At 37.5% G+C, this 15,510-nt stretch overlaps 1 protein-coding gene across 5 annotated transcripts in view; it reads right to left on the bottom strand.

Annotated features, from left to right (window-relative positions):
* The window catches only part of NCOA1 (nuclear receptor coactivator 1), a 292,101-nt gene extending 276,941 nt beyond the window's left edge, over window positions 1-15,160 (bottom strand). For 4 of the 5 annotated variants that reach the window (XM_070932196.1, XM_070932201.1, XM_070932198.1 and 1 more), the window contains exon 1: window positions 14,833-15,160. The gene's annotated coding sequence lies outside the window, so the exon portion shown is untranslated. Of the gene's footprint in view, window positions 1-14,219; window positions 14,356-14,832 lie in introns of those variants that run through there. The other variant, XM_070932197.1, reaches the window with a different exon arrangement.
* Between the last annotated feature and the right edge of the window lie 350 nt (window positions 15,161-15,510).

The following is a 15,510-nucleotide window of genomic DNA, read 5'->3' as shown; positions in this document are numbered from 1 at the left end:
AACTACAACTCTAAATCATTTATTTTACATACAAACTTTAGGAATAGTGGCTTTTTTTCCCCATTTGATCAGTTCCATGGCTCATACTTATTTTCTCCAAAGATTCTTTAAATTGAAAGCATATAATTGCAATGATAGATAGTAGTGTTACTACTAAAATAAATCAGGGCGTACAAGGGGCCACATTTGTATATAATAATATTCCTTCTGTTACATTAAAAATATGGTATGCTTTAAAAGAAAACCTGGCTTGGGTTTTTGTGGACCATCATACTGATTTCTTAAAACAGATTGTTAAATTTTAGAAATTTCCTAAATATTAGTGATATGAGTGTTTTGAAGGTGTTGAGTTTATCGGGAACAAAAAGGTATATTTTTTCAGAAGAACATTAAATACATTTTAGAATAGAGTATGTTATTTTTAACAATCTGTAAGACGCTCAAAAATATCAATGTCCATGATTTTTCTGATAACATTATCAGTTAAATTAGCTCTTGAAATGAAAAATTAACATACCAGAGAGAGTAGAAAAACTGAAAACTGGAATATGCATTCTGAATGAATGATTGATAAATAAAAGATCATAAAATGAAAGTATCTGAAATTATAGATACTTTCGAATTGTGAACTTAATGATATATAACATATATTTATATTTATACTCAATGTATTTTTATGGGAGTTTTATTGAGCTTTTATTCTATGTTTAAATTATACACAATATATTTAATATTGCATTCTTCCCAGAAAGAACAAGACAAAATGTACATAATTAGGAAAATTGCTTTTATAAAGTCAAGAAAGGATAAAACTATTATATTTAAAAATAAATATCTAGAGATATCTGTTGTTGTTTTTAACTTTGAATAGATAAAATATATGCTCATATTGAATTTTGTTATAAATAAGGACATACTTGTCGGAATCTTACATGGTGAAAACAGTTTTGATTCCGAAAGCATGGAAAAATCCAGCAAGTATTAAATAGCTGGTTAGATCTTTATTATGGCAAATATATTAAATCTATTCCATTAAGAAAATATACAAAGAACAAAATTGAACTTGAATAACTATTTAAGGAATGTAAATTATTAATTTTAAGAAATAAACTAAGTGGTATGTTCAATTTATGAACAGTTTTAGAGAGACTTGTAACATTTGTTTCATTTAATACATTATTTCAAGAGAAAACCCAGCAAAATGCATCAACCTAGATGCATATAGAATGCATGTAAGAAAAGATTAGGCTAACGTTTGTCCACTGAAGACTTCACATACAGTTTGAAGAACAATCTGACACTATAGAGTACATAGTTAAAGCATAACCTCAGATTAGTAACAGCAAGGAACATAGTATTTGCTGCTGAGAAAATTAGGGCAAGCAAGAAAAAGAGATCAAATAAAGAAATTAATTAGCTCTAAGAGACTGCTAAACCAGATGAATGTGAATTTGGTTCCCATTGAAACTAAGAGAAACTTCCACAGGGCATCAATCTATGCTCTCTACCCCCCCTCCTGCCCCCAAGCATTTTGTACATCTACAACACTGTTTCTCAATCTTGGCAACTTGAAAATGTATTGACTTCAATTCCTCACATGCTGGCTGGGAAATCCTAGGAGTTGAAGTCCACATGTCTTCAGTTGACAATTTTAAGAAACACCTGTCTACAGCTTTGTACCCAATTATTACCAATTTAAATGATACTTTTAGAGGAACAAGAATGAAAAGAAAAAATGGGGGCAGGAATCAACTCATAAAATTGGTAGTAAGAAGAAAAGGGGGCGTTAGTCTCAAAATGCCTAGCTTCTGCCTTGCCCATTTTTTTCACTGATTCTAAAATATGTGGCTTCCATATGTTCTAGAAGTTCCATATCCAGCTCTCAATACAAGCATAATATTTTTAATGTACAATATGAAAAAAGAATCTTAATTTATACATTTAAACATTTTTGTACATTCTTCGGAAAATCAATCACATTTATCTACTATTGGGATATGTGGAACTTCTATAAAGCTTATCTTTGGCAAATGATCTAAGTATGGAAAATTAAATAAAGCTACCTTGTCCTTATCATTCTGCCTATGAACACAAGAGGTTTATTTTAGCACCAAAGTGAAAGGTTGAAAAGGCTTCATAAAATATGCAGCCTTGGTAATGTTTTCAATAGAAAGGCAAAGAAACTCACGTTGTCTAAGCCTCACACCCAAGCTATTGATTTTTAATTAATGCCAGGCAACACAATGCTCGGCTTGTTGATAAAGAAAAAGGAAACTTCAAAAAGCGAGACCATGGTTAAATATATAAGTTAAAAATGGGAATATAACTTAATTTAGAATTAAAACTGAATTCCAAATCTGAAAAGTTTAAATGTCATCACTTCAATCTGTAACGGAAAGCAAATGAATGGAATATAGAATATGACAGAAAACATACCTTGGGCATTGGCATTTGACCTTTGTAGTTGTTGAGCTTGTTCAACAAGTATTAACAAGCTTTACAAAGGTGCGACAATTAAGAGCTTCTTCTGTTCCACGATTGTGTGTCTCTTCCAAAACATCTATTTTTTTGGTGTTCATTCAATTTCAGGATATAATCAAAACCTCATTATTATTAAAGGAAGATTTCTCTTCCTAAAGGAAGAGTAGTGTTCATAAAGTTCACACTTTAAGCTAATGTCTTTGATTTAAAAGCTGAATTAAATGGCAGATACCAGAATCTGGACAGGTTATAACTGTCTAACTATAAGTAGAAATGGATTTCCAGAGGAAAAAAATGCAGACTACAGGAGTACTACTCAGGTGACCCTGAGGACACAGGTAAACCTCCAAGTACTTCAAAGACCCTCTAAAAGGATGCAAATTACCAGCTGTCTGCAAGGAATATAAATCCTTCCATTCCCCACTATCCTGTCAGAACTGAAGAAGCTTCTAGGATGAGAAACAAAACGTCTCCAAAAGAAAAAAATGAAAAAGTCCAGTTGCCTCCTGAAGAAGCACCTTTGGGACAGGTTACAATGTTTATGTGCTACCATTTCTATTATTTTAGACTGCTACTGTACATCATACCAATTCTCATAATTACATTATGATTCTGAATCATAATTCTGAAAATGAATTTATAGGTATTTGTAGTAAACCTTGTATTCTATTGTGGAAATACAACACATTAAAACAATAGATGGTTGGACTCAAGAGTCCCTATGTATATTTTGGATGAAAGAACACTTCTATAAGTAAAGGAGGCTAGTTCTGTTTATGCTGTTCTAGACCAACCTGATGCCAATGAAGTGAAACATACTCAGCATGTCTACTTGTTTTCTGCTATATGTATCTTCAAACATTTATTTATTTGTCAAATATGTGTAAGATAACAGATATAAGTATAAACATGATTATGAATACAGAATAAGGATACGAATAAATGGGGACAGTAGGATAGGGACGGTAGACACATTTGTGCGGTTATGCATGCCCCTTACAGACCTCTTAGGAATGGGGTGAGTTCAACAGTAGACAGCCTAAGGTTAAAGTTGTGGGGATTTAGGGATGAAACCACAGAGTCAGATAGTGCATTCCAGGCATTGATCACTCTGTTGCTGAAGTCGTATTTTCTGCAATCAAGTTTGAAGCGGTTTACCTTAAGTTTGTATCTATTGTGTGCTCATGTATTATTACAGTTGAAGCTGAATTAGTCATTGACAGGTAGGACATTGTAGCAGATAATTTTGTGTACTACGCTTAGGTCAGACCAAAGGTGGTGCAGTTCTAAATTGTCTAAACCCAAGAGTTTGAGCCTGGTGGCATAAGGCATTCTATTGTGAGCAGAGGAGTGGACTACTCTTCTCGTGAAATATCTCTGGACTCGCTCAATTGTATTAATGTCTGATATACAGTGCGGGTTCCAGGCAGGTGAGCTGTATTTGAGAATTTCTAGCAAAGGTTTTGCATGCCCTAGTTTGCAGTACAATATTACCGGAGAAGAAGCTTCTTCTTCTCCTTCTTCATCTTGTATAAAGAATAAACAAATCAAAACAAGGCTAATTCTTTATTCTTTCTACAACATGAAGAAATAGTAGTCAGCTATCTTTGAAGTATCATCCTGACTGGAAAGTGTTCTTAATATCTCCAGATAACACTCTGCTAACACACTTACATTACATGAATCAGAGGTTCATTAGATTTTGGAGTTAGCTCAGAAAGACCCTAGTTTGAAATTCAGAAGCATAACAGTCCCAGGTTTGAAAATGCAAAGATCTGAGCTTTTCTTCATTTGTAAAAAAAAGTACGTCACTCCCTTGCAACAGTGCTACACAACTTTCCTCAGTAGAAAGAAGATAATCTGTTTGTGTCCCCCTCAGATCTTATGATTAGCAGGGTAATAGCTGCCATTCTGCATTCCTGGAAAGCATCCAGAGAGAGGCAGTTCTCTCATAAGACTGCTACTGACTGACAAATAGATTTCTTAAAGTCAGAAAATGTGGGATGAAGAAAGACACAATTATATTCTTGTGGAGAACACAGAATGATTCCTTGCTTAATATAATTGTTGTCTAATTTATAATATTAGGAATATTTCCATCTTTGTTGCCTGCAGAAATATTTTTTTCTAATCAAAGAGACTCGACTAGATAAGCCTTTTAAATTAATACCTAACTTTTGGAGATAATTGATTCTGATACTTGGAACAAAAATCTATAATCTCAAAAGCGGTTGTATTCCATCACCTGCCTACAGTATACAATAAACAGAGAGTAAAATAGGGAAAAATAAATAAATAACAAATATGAATTTTAAAAATCTCATATAGTCTAGTCTGGTTAATTTTACTGAGTTTAAATACAATACATCTGTATATCATAATAGGCCCAATTGTACTCAGTAGGATTTACTTCCAAGTAGTCATAAGAGTGCATTTAATGTAATGATGAAGGGGAGAAGAAGAAAAATTTGCCTCTTGTCCAGAATTCTCTGCAAAAGAAATCCCACTTCAAGTCCCAAAGCTAGTTTAAATCAATCCAGATACAAAGAAGCTAAGAACCCATTCTAGTTTCCAGGCAGCCCATTGATTAAGCTTCCTTTATAGCTGGACAGAGGGACAAAATTCATCACCACATTATGATGATTCAGGATTCAAGAAACGTATGAGCATCATGCAAATAGTTCACTGGTATCCTTAAATAATCTGCTTCAATTAACTATAACTATAAACAGTAAGAATCAATGAGTATTGCAAAATCATTTTTATTTTTTTCTAAGGAACTTCATGATAAGGAGCTAAGAAATGTGTGAGCTATATTGATTGATACACTCTCAATTTATTAGATTAGAAAGAAGAACTTGATCATTTTTCTCAGCATTCTCTGCTATGTAGAAGAGATATTTGGATTCTCTGTAATGATAATTCAAAGGATTAATAATCACTGGATTACCAACCTGAAATTAAACAATAACATTACATTAAGCAGGGATTCCCTTCCCCTAAGTATTAGAACACAATGGTTATAATTTCAAATTTTAGTATTTTTTTAAAAAAATCATTACTTGCATTGTGTTTTAAATTTACTTATTTGGCTATTAGCTAGAGAACTCCAGTTGCATATAGGACTGAGCGAGAGTGATCCATGATTTCTGCATTGCTAACACAGCCTTCCAACTACTAGAACAGTGCCTATATAGGTGGGTATTACAAGGCAGCATACAGAGAAATAAAACTTATTATATTTCTAGGGATTTTTTTTCTTTGGTCAATGACGCCTAATTCTCAAAAATTGCCTATGCAAATCCTGCAGTTTTCTTGGCAAGGTTTTTCAGAAGCGGTTTCCAATTGTGTCCTTCCTAGGGCTGAGAAACAGTGACTAGCCCAGGATAACCAGCAAACCTCATGCCTAAACAGGACTAAAACTCAGATTCCTGGCTTCCAGGCTCGTGCCTTAACCACTACCCCAAACTGGCTCTAATATCCTATGTTAGGACAAAATACAAGATTTGGTTTAAACTCATAAATAAGTCATAGAACTCAATAAAACATTGAGGCAAGGCCAATTAGTTTAAATCAAAATATTCCTCCATTGTAATAAGGACTAAAATTATGTAGATATAAGCATTCCTTGTTAAGTTCTAAATGGCAGACATTATGTATCCAAGATGTATTATCCACTTTTTTTTTTTTTTTTTTTTGGCTTTTAAAAGATTTAGAAAAATACTGAGGAACCCAAAACAGACTTCTGAAGACTCATGAAATGCTAATTTACAATTGGGAAGGATGCAGTGGTATTTATTGGGAAGAAAGGGCTCCAAACAGATGTAACGGTTTTCATGGCAATGAAATCCAAGCGCCAACTTTTTTGTACACGAATTTGAATTGCATGTATATACAAAGGGGCGGGGCTTTGATCACCATCTACCCTCTGAGGAAAACGTTGGAAGGAAAATGGAAGAGGATTATTATGGAGGAAAGAATTGTGACTCAGTGAAACTGTGAAGAGAACTCTAGCTGGTATTCTTGTTTAGTCCCGCCTCAAAGAAGGAAAAGAATATCCTTACAAGCATAGAGTAAAGTATACAAAGTATTTATTATGAAATGTAACGACTGAGTTTTGTCATTTTTATGGGATATCCCCCCCTAACAATCTTGCTTTTCTTATGTATAAAAACCATCAAGAAGCTTCAACTTCATTATTATTATTTCATACAATAACAGACATCTGGACAATTTCCTGACAAGTTTTAAAGTCATTTTTTTTCTGGAAATAGAAGAAAGCTGCACTTTCACTAAGTGCAATGATAAATTTCCATTCTAACCACTCTATGAAAGTAACACTATCTATACTGTCATGCAAACTATAGACCACTTTCTTTTCTTTACATGCAAGTGTTTTCTGAACAGGAAGTTGCATCAATGTTTGATGTGGTTCCTATATCAAAATGAGAGCACTTTAATGCATTCTTTCAAGTTTTATCAAAAACAATCCACTTCACTTCAAACACATTCATGCAAGCATGGTCTTCAAATTACCAAGCTTTACAAAGATATCACTCCTGAAGTACTGTAAAGCCAGTTTTACAAAATAATTTGGCCTGAAATGCAAGAAGTCTCTACTGCAACCTTCTGAAATGGTAAAAAGAGCATATATTTCTAAATCTAAAAAAGTAAGAACATTTATTTTTGTTTTGCACTGAAGCGGAGCTAAAAAGACTGGGAGTCTGATAATGCACAAGTCACCCTTGGTTAATGGAAATGTTAACTAGTTTCAACTCAAAACTGCATTCTTACCCAGAATTCTTTTAACATGTTTTTTAATTCTGGCTGTACACGGCCCCGAGTCCTCAGGGAGAAGGGCGGTATATAAATTTAATAATAATAATAATAACAACATGAAAGCCCCATTCAAACTTCATTTCATTGTTCAGATTACAGTTCTGGAAACATTTATGAAGTAAGCAAGGTTTTATAGCTCTTGACGTGCAACAAAACTAGAGATATGATGAAGAGAGAAAAATATAATAATCCTACACTTCTGCACCAAAATATTACTGAAACTTACTGACATCATTCTTGAAACTGGTCAATGAAACTTACTGAAACATGAGAAGGGTTATAAAAAAAAAAAAAAGAACAATTTCCATCTATTTCAAAAACTAGGCAAACTGATTGCAACAATGTATTTATAAATAAAAATGCAACTATGTAAAAAAATCCAGAAAATACATTCGGACATTTCTATTTCTCTATTATTACAGAGGCACCAAACATTGGAGTAGCCTTAATTATCTAAAAATAAAATAATTAACAAAATAATATCCCAAATTTTACTTTTGTAATTATTTTAATGTAAACGGTTTACATATTTGCGATTTATTTTTATAACATGAAATAAAAAAACCATGAAGAGTGCTAGCTTATTTTTTTTAAAAAAACAGCACTGTTGCAGGATCAGTTCTGGTTGGATCACTGGAAGCAGAGGTTTCTTCTAAGCTTTTGGACTCATGCTGGAGCCCATCCGGCTCCAGGCTTAGGACCTGGTTATTTACAGGACCGCCTACTACCACCAACAGCCTCCCACCGACCAGTACGCTCCCACAGAGAGGGGCTCCTCCAGGTGCCGTCGGCCAAACAATGTCGGCTGTCGGCCCCTAGGGGGAGAGCCTTCTCTGTGGGGGCACCGACGATCTGGAATGAGCTCCCCCCAGAGATACGGAGGATTCCGGATCTGCGCACCTTCCGCCGCGAGTTGAAGACGCTTTTATTTCATCAAGCGGGCCTCGCCTAAATCTGTAAATTTAAGTGTAAATTTTAAATTTTTTAATGTATTTTAAAATTATGGGTATTTTAAACTATGGGTATTAATTCAGCCAAATTTATTTAATTCATTTTATTTGATTTTAAATTTTGTATATCTATGTGTTTTATTTTATGGCTGTACACCGCCCTGAGTCCTTCGGGAGTAGGGCGGTATAGAAATTCAATAAATAAAAATAATAATAATAAAATAATCCTCAGGGAACTTTTCTCTCCCCGTTCTGGGCCATCCTGGTGAGAGAGACGTTCCCTGAGGATGGGCTTCAGCATGAGTCCAAAAGCTCAGAAGACTAAACCTCTGGTCCTGGTGACTGACAAGATTGCATCCTACAACATTATCCTGGGACACATTTGTCCCCCACATATTTGCCTTCATTTGTAACAGCACTGTCTAAGTTTTACAAGTGTATTAGACTCCCAGGGAAGTTAAAAAATTAGAACAATTATTTTCCTGTTTCCAATTCTTATATGTATTTGATTTAAAACTATTTTGGGGACAGCAACATAGTATTAAACCTTATTCAAATATCTATCTATCTATCTATCTATCTATCTATCTATCTATCTATCTCTATTCATCCATCCATCCATCCATCTCTATCATTTATCTAACTTTTTAGTCACCCATCTCCCTCATAGAAGGACTTTGGGTGGTGTACAATTTAATCAATATAATAAAACATTAAAAACCAAATAATTTAAGATTACATTTTTAAAACAAATGTAAAACATTATAAAATTACAAAAAGTGGTGAGTTTTCTAAGATGGGGAGACTAGGAGTTGTACATTTAGGTAGGAGGGTTCTCACAGGGCCAGCCTGTCCTATGGATTGTGTAGACCCCTGTTTCCCCCACCCAAGGCTACAGCTTTTGACCCCTTTGTGGAAGGGCAAGAGATTGGGGGCTTTCCTCAACTCTTATGGCAAGATGTTCCGTAAAGCAGGGAAAGCCTTCTTCCTTGACCCCTCCCATCAAAACTCTATTTAGCTTGCTAAAGCTAAAGCAAACCCCAGCAGATACATGATGCACAAATGATGTCCAAGTTAAAGTCCTTTCTGAATCACACCACCAGGACATCCTGGGGGGAAAGGTCAACCAAATGATGAGACTACCAAGCAATCAAAACCCCAACTCTTTTTAATATGCATCACACACATGTAAAAAATAGTTTTTATTACCTGGTTGGTCCCACCACTTGACATCACATATATATACATACATACATACATACATACATACATACATACATACATACCTACATTGCAGAGATGCTCTTGCTTAGCTATTTTTGCACCTGACCTAGCCACCGTTGGCTGATCTCATAAAGCTAAGCAGGGATATATCTATGTAGTTAGTACTTGACAAAAGTCAAACCACTTCCATATTGTTTCAAAATAGTTATATAGTTTGGTCCAAGAAGTCATCAGGAGTGAGCTCAAAGAACAAAACAAACGTTTGTACTCAACTTTCAAAAAGCATGCAGTTACATTTCAAATATATACAATAATTTAAGAAAACAGCAACACAGTTGTAGTGCCATTTTTAAGAAAAATTACTGATTAAAATTCTGTTATGGATATCTTGTCTTGTAGTATCGGTGGCAAATTTATGAATTAAATTCTAATATTTCCATGCAAATTAATACTGTTTCAATTGGCAGCCATCATCAATGTAAGCAGCTTGAATAGATTTATACAGTTTTAAGTATAATGATCCTTAAAAGTAATACTGCTGAACACTTATAATCATGCCCAAAACGTAAGGGAAAGTACACATTTTAAATAATCAACACTGTTATTTCAGTAAGTTAATTTGCATAACAAACTCTAAATGTGTCACACTTATGAATATTGATCTGTTTGCCACAAAAGAATTGTGAACAAAAAAAAAGATTTAACCAAACTATCTAAAATATACCCATTTGTTAATTTAACCTCAATTGCTTTGAATTGAAGGCAAGGGAGATGTTGCATCTGATCACATTTCTACAGAACTCAGTTAACAACTGGCTTAAATAACAGTTTGTAAATGCCACTATTTGCAGTCTGAAGTTTTGTTATTTCATGTTAACACATGAAATGGAAAACATTGTTTGCTCTGTGCATGGAACAAAAATTTGTGAAATATTAATAGACATCTCAATGGGACACAATCAAAACCTGGATCACTTTGGTTAGATGACAGAGAGAGAAAAAAATCTTACTGGCTAGTAAGGCAAGTCTGGCATGCCCTATGATTCCTTCTCTTCCTCCTCTTGGCCAGCCCATCCGCTGATCTTTCAGCATTCTCCTTCTCCTCACATCTACTTTGACCTACTATGGTTCAAGTGTGCAGAGTCTTCCAGTCTACCCATCAACCCCTCTCTGAACTTCTTTCCATTTCACTGCCATCAACCCACACTTACCTATTCAACCAGTGCACATCCATCCAACCCTTCCTTCTGCTTACTAACCACTATTATAAAGGGTCCATTCCATCTTCTTTTCCCCAATCTTCCTTGGCTTGCCTGCCATCACCATTTATTAATTCAACCAGCCCACTCATCCTTTGCTCAATCTTGCCAGTTTCTCTAAGTCTGTGTCTGACTGAAGTACTTGCCTTTCCCATGCTATCTCCCACCCCAGAACATGCATATTCCAGATCCATTTTCAGAGTCAAATTGAATAGATTCTGATATTATCAGCTGATCATACATGGGGACAATTCATGCTAAGCCATGTATTTTTTTAACTACAGTTGTCTAAGCTGGTTTGATTTAAATCACGGTCAATAAACCTGAGTTTAGACTAACCAAACTGTAGTGTGATTTAGCAAGATCTATGAATCCAGTTATGGATTCAGGAGCCAGTCACAAAAGTTTGCAGCTCATAGTGTTACAGTAACTTTTCAGTTCAAAACTGTTCTAAATTCAAAGCAAGCTATTTCAATCACTTTTGAGGTATTTGAAGATCAAATGTTTAAATGGTTTAAATGTAAGTTTTAAGATCGAGTCATTTAAAATGATATATACATCTCAATAGGAATCTAGATACAACTCTCATTTTCCTTTCCCTATTTTTTTGTTTGAACTTGCCTAAAGAATAGGTACATAAATCATGCTAACATGGTTTATGCCATAGAGGCATTGTTTATACATAAAATTAATCCACAATAGGTGATTTGGTATTTTATTTTAAATGCTATTTTATGCTATGTTTTGTTATTATTAAATGCTATGTTATTTTAAAAGCGAGCAAATCACAAAACAAGTGCAGCTAGTCTCAGTTCACTGAAATCGAATTAATTGTGTTCATGATAAGCCTATCTCCATTTGTCTTTCCTGTATTTCTTACTTCAGCTGTTAGGATCTATTAATTTTAATTAATAAAAAAAACTTTCTGTAAACTGTGTTGTAATGTTAGGCTATGAAGACAGTAATTTGAACTGAAAAATAGGTTACAGATCTGAAAGAGTTTAAGATGGTATAAATTTAGATCATGCTGGCTGGGGAATTCTGGGAATTGTCCACACATCTTAAAATTGCCTAGGTTGAGAAACACTGGCCTAGTTATTCCAATTCAATATCCAATCCAATATAATCTTCTTTTTCCTACATTTGTATTTTGTAGCCCCCTCTTCTGAAGCAAATACTGCAAACAATAGAATAGCAGAGCATGGCCCATATAAAGGCTCTAAAAAATTGGCATGTCCTATTCCATGGCTGAAATCAAGTATTAGTATATTCTTTTAACTCATCACACTTTACTTCAGAGAACACTTTCCTGTTTTTCAGCATGAATTTAGTAAAATCATCAGAATATCCAGTAATGGGGGGAATGATGAGAAAGTTCTGTTATAAGAATCTCACACGGCAAGATTCATTTCCTCCAACCTACAGTGGAAGGAAGTCACCTTTCAATCACAATTTCTATGTTAAACGGAATGTTTGAATAGTTCAATTTCCCCCGATTTTTACACTTTTTAAGATATGAGCTTAAAAACTGTCAGGTAACCCACAGAGAAGATTATGATCATGCACTTGGAAAACTAGATTATATAGATAAACAAGTAATTCAGAAATATAAATGTAACACGAGCTAGTAAATATCATGCTTCAGGTATAATACATTGAACTATAAACATATTCAATACATTCATTTGATAGCCCTAAAGTGGGAAAAGGTCAGACAGTTGGGGGAAAAAACCTTTTACATGAAACCAAACCAGTTAGTCAACAGAAGTGGAGCATGATTTTCAGACAGTCACGTTAATACTAGCAGATGTCCCCCATCATCCCAAAATTTTTATGTATAATTCCCTTGCTCTCAAAAATCTCAAACCCAAATGACTACAAAAGCTATTTGATACCTCTTTACCATTTTGATTTCTATCAAGCAGAATAGTTGAAGTTCATTACTTGCTTTTCCCAAAACCCTCTGAAATGGGAACATGTAGACCAGTAATTAAGCACCAATAGTTTACAAACATGGGATATAAAGAAACTAATTTTAGAAGATAACAATGGGCAACATCATTTTTTTTCCTCTTAAAAGAAACAAGCACTTTTGTTCCCCACAGTGATAGTCACAAAATGACAGAGAACTTTAATCTAAAGCAGTGTTTCTCAACTCAGCAACTTTTAAGATATGTGGACTTCAACTCCCAGAATTCCCCAGACAAAAAGCTTCACACATTAAAATTGTTTAGGTTGAGACGCACTGCTTTGGATTAAACTTCCCTCTAACTATATAATGATTATCATTCCAAATTTTCTTTGTGAAGTATGCCAGCCCGCCCCCCTCCAATCAAGCATCAAACAGGATAGTCATAATAGAGTATCAAATCGGACAAAGAACAACAAGGATGAAACTTTATTATTATTCTATTAAACTTGATAGCAACTGCTAACATTTGCATTTTATTAAAACAAGAAATGCACAAATAGGTTGACTATTAAGAGCCTGACATGTACTGCAGTGGCAGGGGAAAAGAAAGCCATTGTCAGGCAAATCAGTCTCTACTCCTTATTCAAAAAAGCAGTGGAATGGAATTTGAAAGGATACAAATTGAAAGCAGCATTGCTCCGCATACAGATTTATAGTTAAATTGCTTGTTATTAATCATAGAATGTGAAGGTGGAAAGGATCTTGGAAATCGTCTAACCCAATTCTCCCCTACCTAGGGAAGGAACCCACTAGTTCAGCATATAATTCTTTATAAATCTGTGCCTCTATCTGCCTTTAACATTTACTGGAGAGACAGGCAAATGACTTCTCCAAGCAACCACCTCGGCTATCAAGGAGTGTCAGGGTCACCCAAAAGGAAAGGCAATGAAAAACTCTACTCACTACAATTGACGCTCCTCTCCATAATTTGCCAGTAGGAAAGCAAAACCTTCCTGTTTCAAGGCCAGATGGTGCCACCGCCACTGCCAATTTGTGGTGGGGATAAGTCACTTTCAACACTGCTTCCTATTCTTCTTTAACCCACCATACAAAAAGAAAGCTTGTTATATACTCCAAATCTCACGAGTTTGATGCTCACTTCAAACTCAAACTCTTTCTGAACTTCACACCTCATTTGCCAAAGTGACCTCGCCCCACACAAGTATCCTACATAGGAAAGGATTCATTGCCTTCTCCAGATATTCAAGATATTTTGCTTCCAAAATATGCACTGAGGCTTCTAGCGCTTTCGTTAGACCTTAGGGGATCTTTCCAGCAAGCTCATCCTACAATGATAATCTTAGGGATCAACAAGCCTGAAGGCTTCCTAACCTTTTCTGTGGAAGGTGAGAAACAGAAGGGTAGATGGTGTATATTTCACATTTTCACTATATAGGCAATAAGAAGGGTTCGTTGATAGAGTGGAATTTTTTACACCAGTAAATTCTCCCAACAGTATCCAACTATAAATAAAAGGAACCCTTCTTTGCTCACCAAGCAACCCCTTTTCCACTATCCAAATTGCTCTTTGCCCTTAGATCCTTCAGCCGGATCGCTTTTTCTGCAGGAACAACCGTGCGTCCTTGCCACAGACTCGACTCCAAGCCCCACTTAACTTACCACGCTAAGATTCCCCCTTCTATCCCTTAGATCCACATTACTTCCCGGACCCCCTCCTCCCGCTTGCCTCCTCCCCCTTCCCCCCTCGTCTCTTCTCGGTCCCTCACGTTGCTGCCCCCTCGCCCTTCACACGCACAATTATATAATTCCCTTTGCTACCACCACCACTACCAGCCCATAGCCGCTTCGGCGCCACGCCCCCTTCCTTGCCCCCTCCCCAACCTCCAAACCCCTCCCTCCCCTAGTCACTCTTCGGGGGCCTGCAACCCTTCGCAGCCCAAACAGCGCCGTTGCACCCCACCTTTTCCCGAGACCACCTGCACCGCGCCCCCTTCTTTGCATTCCCCCCCCGCTCCTCCTCCCGCCCAAATCGCACTTCTTCGCCTTCGCCCCGTTTTGCAGACGCTCTGCACGCCTCTGCGCCCCGCCCCTTCCTCGACAGCCCCCCTCCCCCAAATAAGAGAGCAACCCCAGCTTGGAACCCCACCTTCTTTCCCCCTGACAGCTGCCCCGGCGGCTCTCCTGCTGTCGCCTCCGTGGGGCGGGCGGACGCGTTGACAGCAGCCTTCGCCCCGGACCACCGCCGGCCGGCCTGCCTGCCTGCCTGCTTCTTAGCCGTCTCCCTCAGGCCGGGCCAAGGCCGCTGGGGGCGGCGTGAAAAGGAGGAGGGGGAGGAGGGGGGAGGAGGAGGAGGAGCGGCTGGCCGAGGCGTCTGAGCCCAGCTCCTGCAGGGCCGGTGGCACTGAGACTGGCGCTGCTGCTGGGGCCCCGGCTCCCGCTGTGGGCTCCTGGGCACCCGGGGCCCCCTGGCTGCAACTGTCCCTCTCCGGTGGCTCCTCCGGCTGCTCCTCCTCGGCTCTGGCTGGCTGGCTCGGGTGGGGACGGGGAGGAGCGGGAGGCGGGACCCAGCGGCCGAGTAAGCACCGCCGCGGCGGGGGTGCGGAGAGAGAAAAGGGGAGTGGGAGAAATGGAGGCCGCCGCGATTTTTGCCCCTTCCCCGTCTTAGCCGCGCGCCGCCATCTTGGGGATGGTGGCAGCTGGGGAGAGCTGCGAGCGGTGGCCGGAGGGAGAGCGGGGCGAGAGCCGGAGGAGAGGCCGAAAGAGCGCCGCTGCCGCCCCCTAACCTCTTCCACTCCCCCTCCGCGGAGCGCTCGCCTCCCTAGGT

The sequence above is a fragment of the Pituophis catenifer genome, unplaced genomic scaffold (genome assembly GCF_029215685.1).
Source record: "Pituophis catenifer annectens isolate HBS135680 unplaced genomic scaffold, rPitCat1.0.hap2 SCAF_1, whole genome shotgun sequence".
Taxonomy (NCBI): domain Eukaryota; kingdom Metazoa; phylum Chordata; class Lepidosauria; order Squamata; family Colubridae; genus Pituophis; species Pituophis catenifer.
The sequence above is the reverse complement of the archived record's forward strand: the minus strand, read 5'-3'. Positions and strand labels throughout refer to the sequence as shown.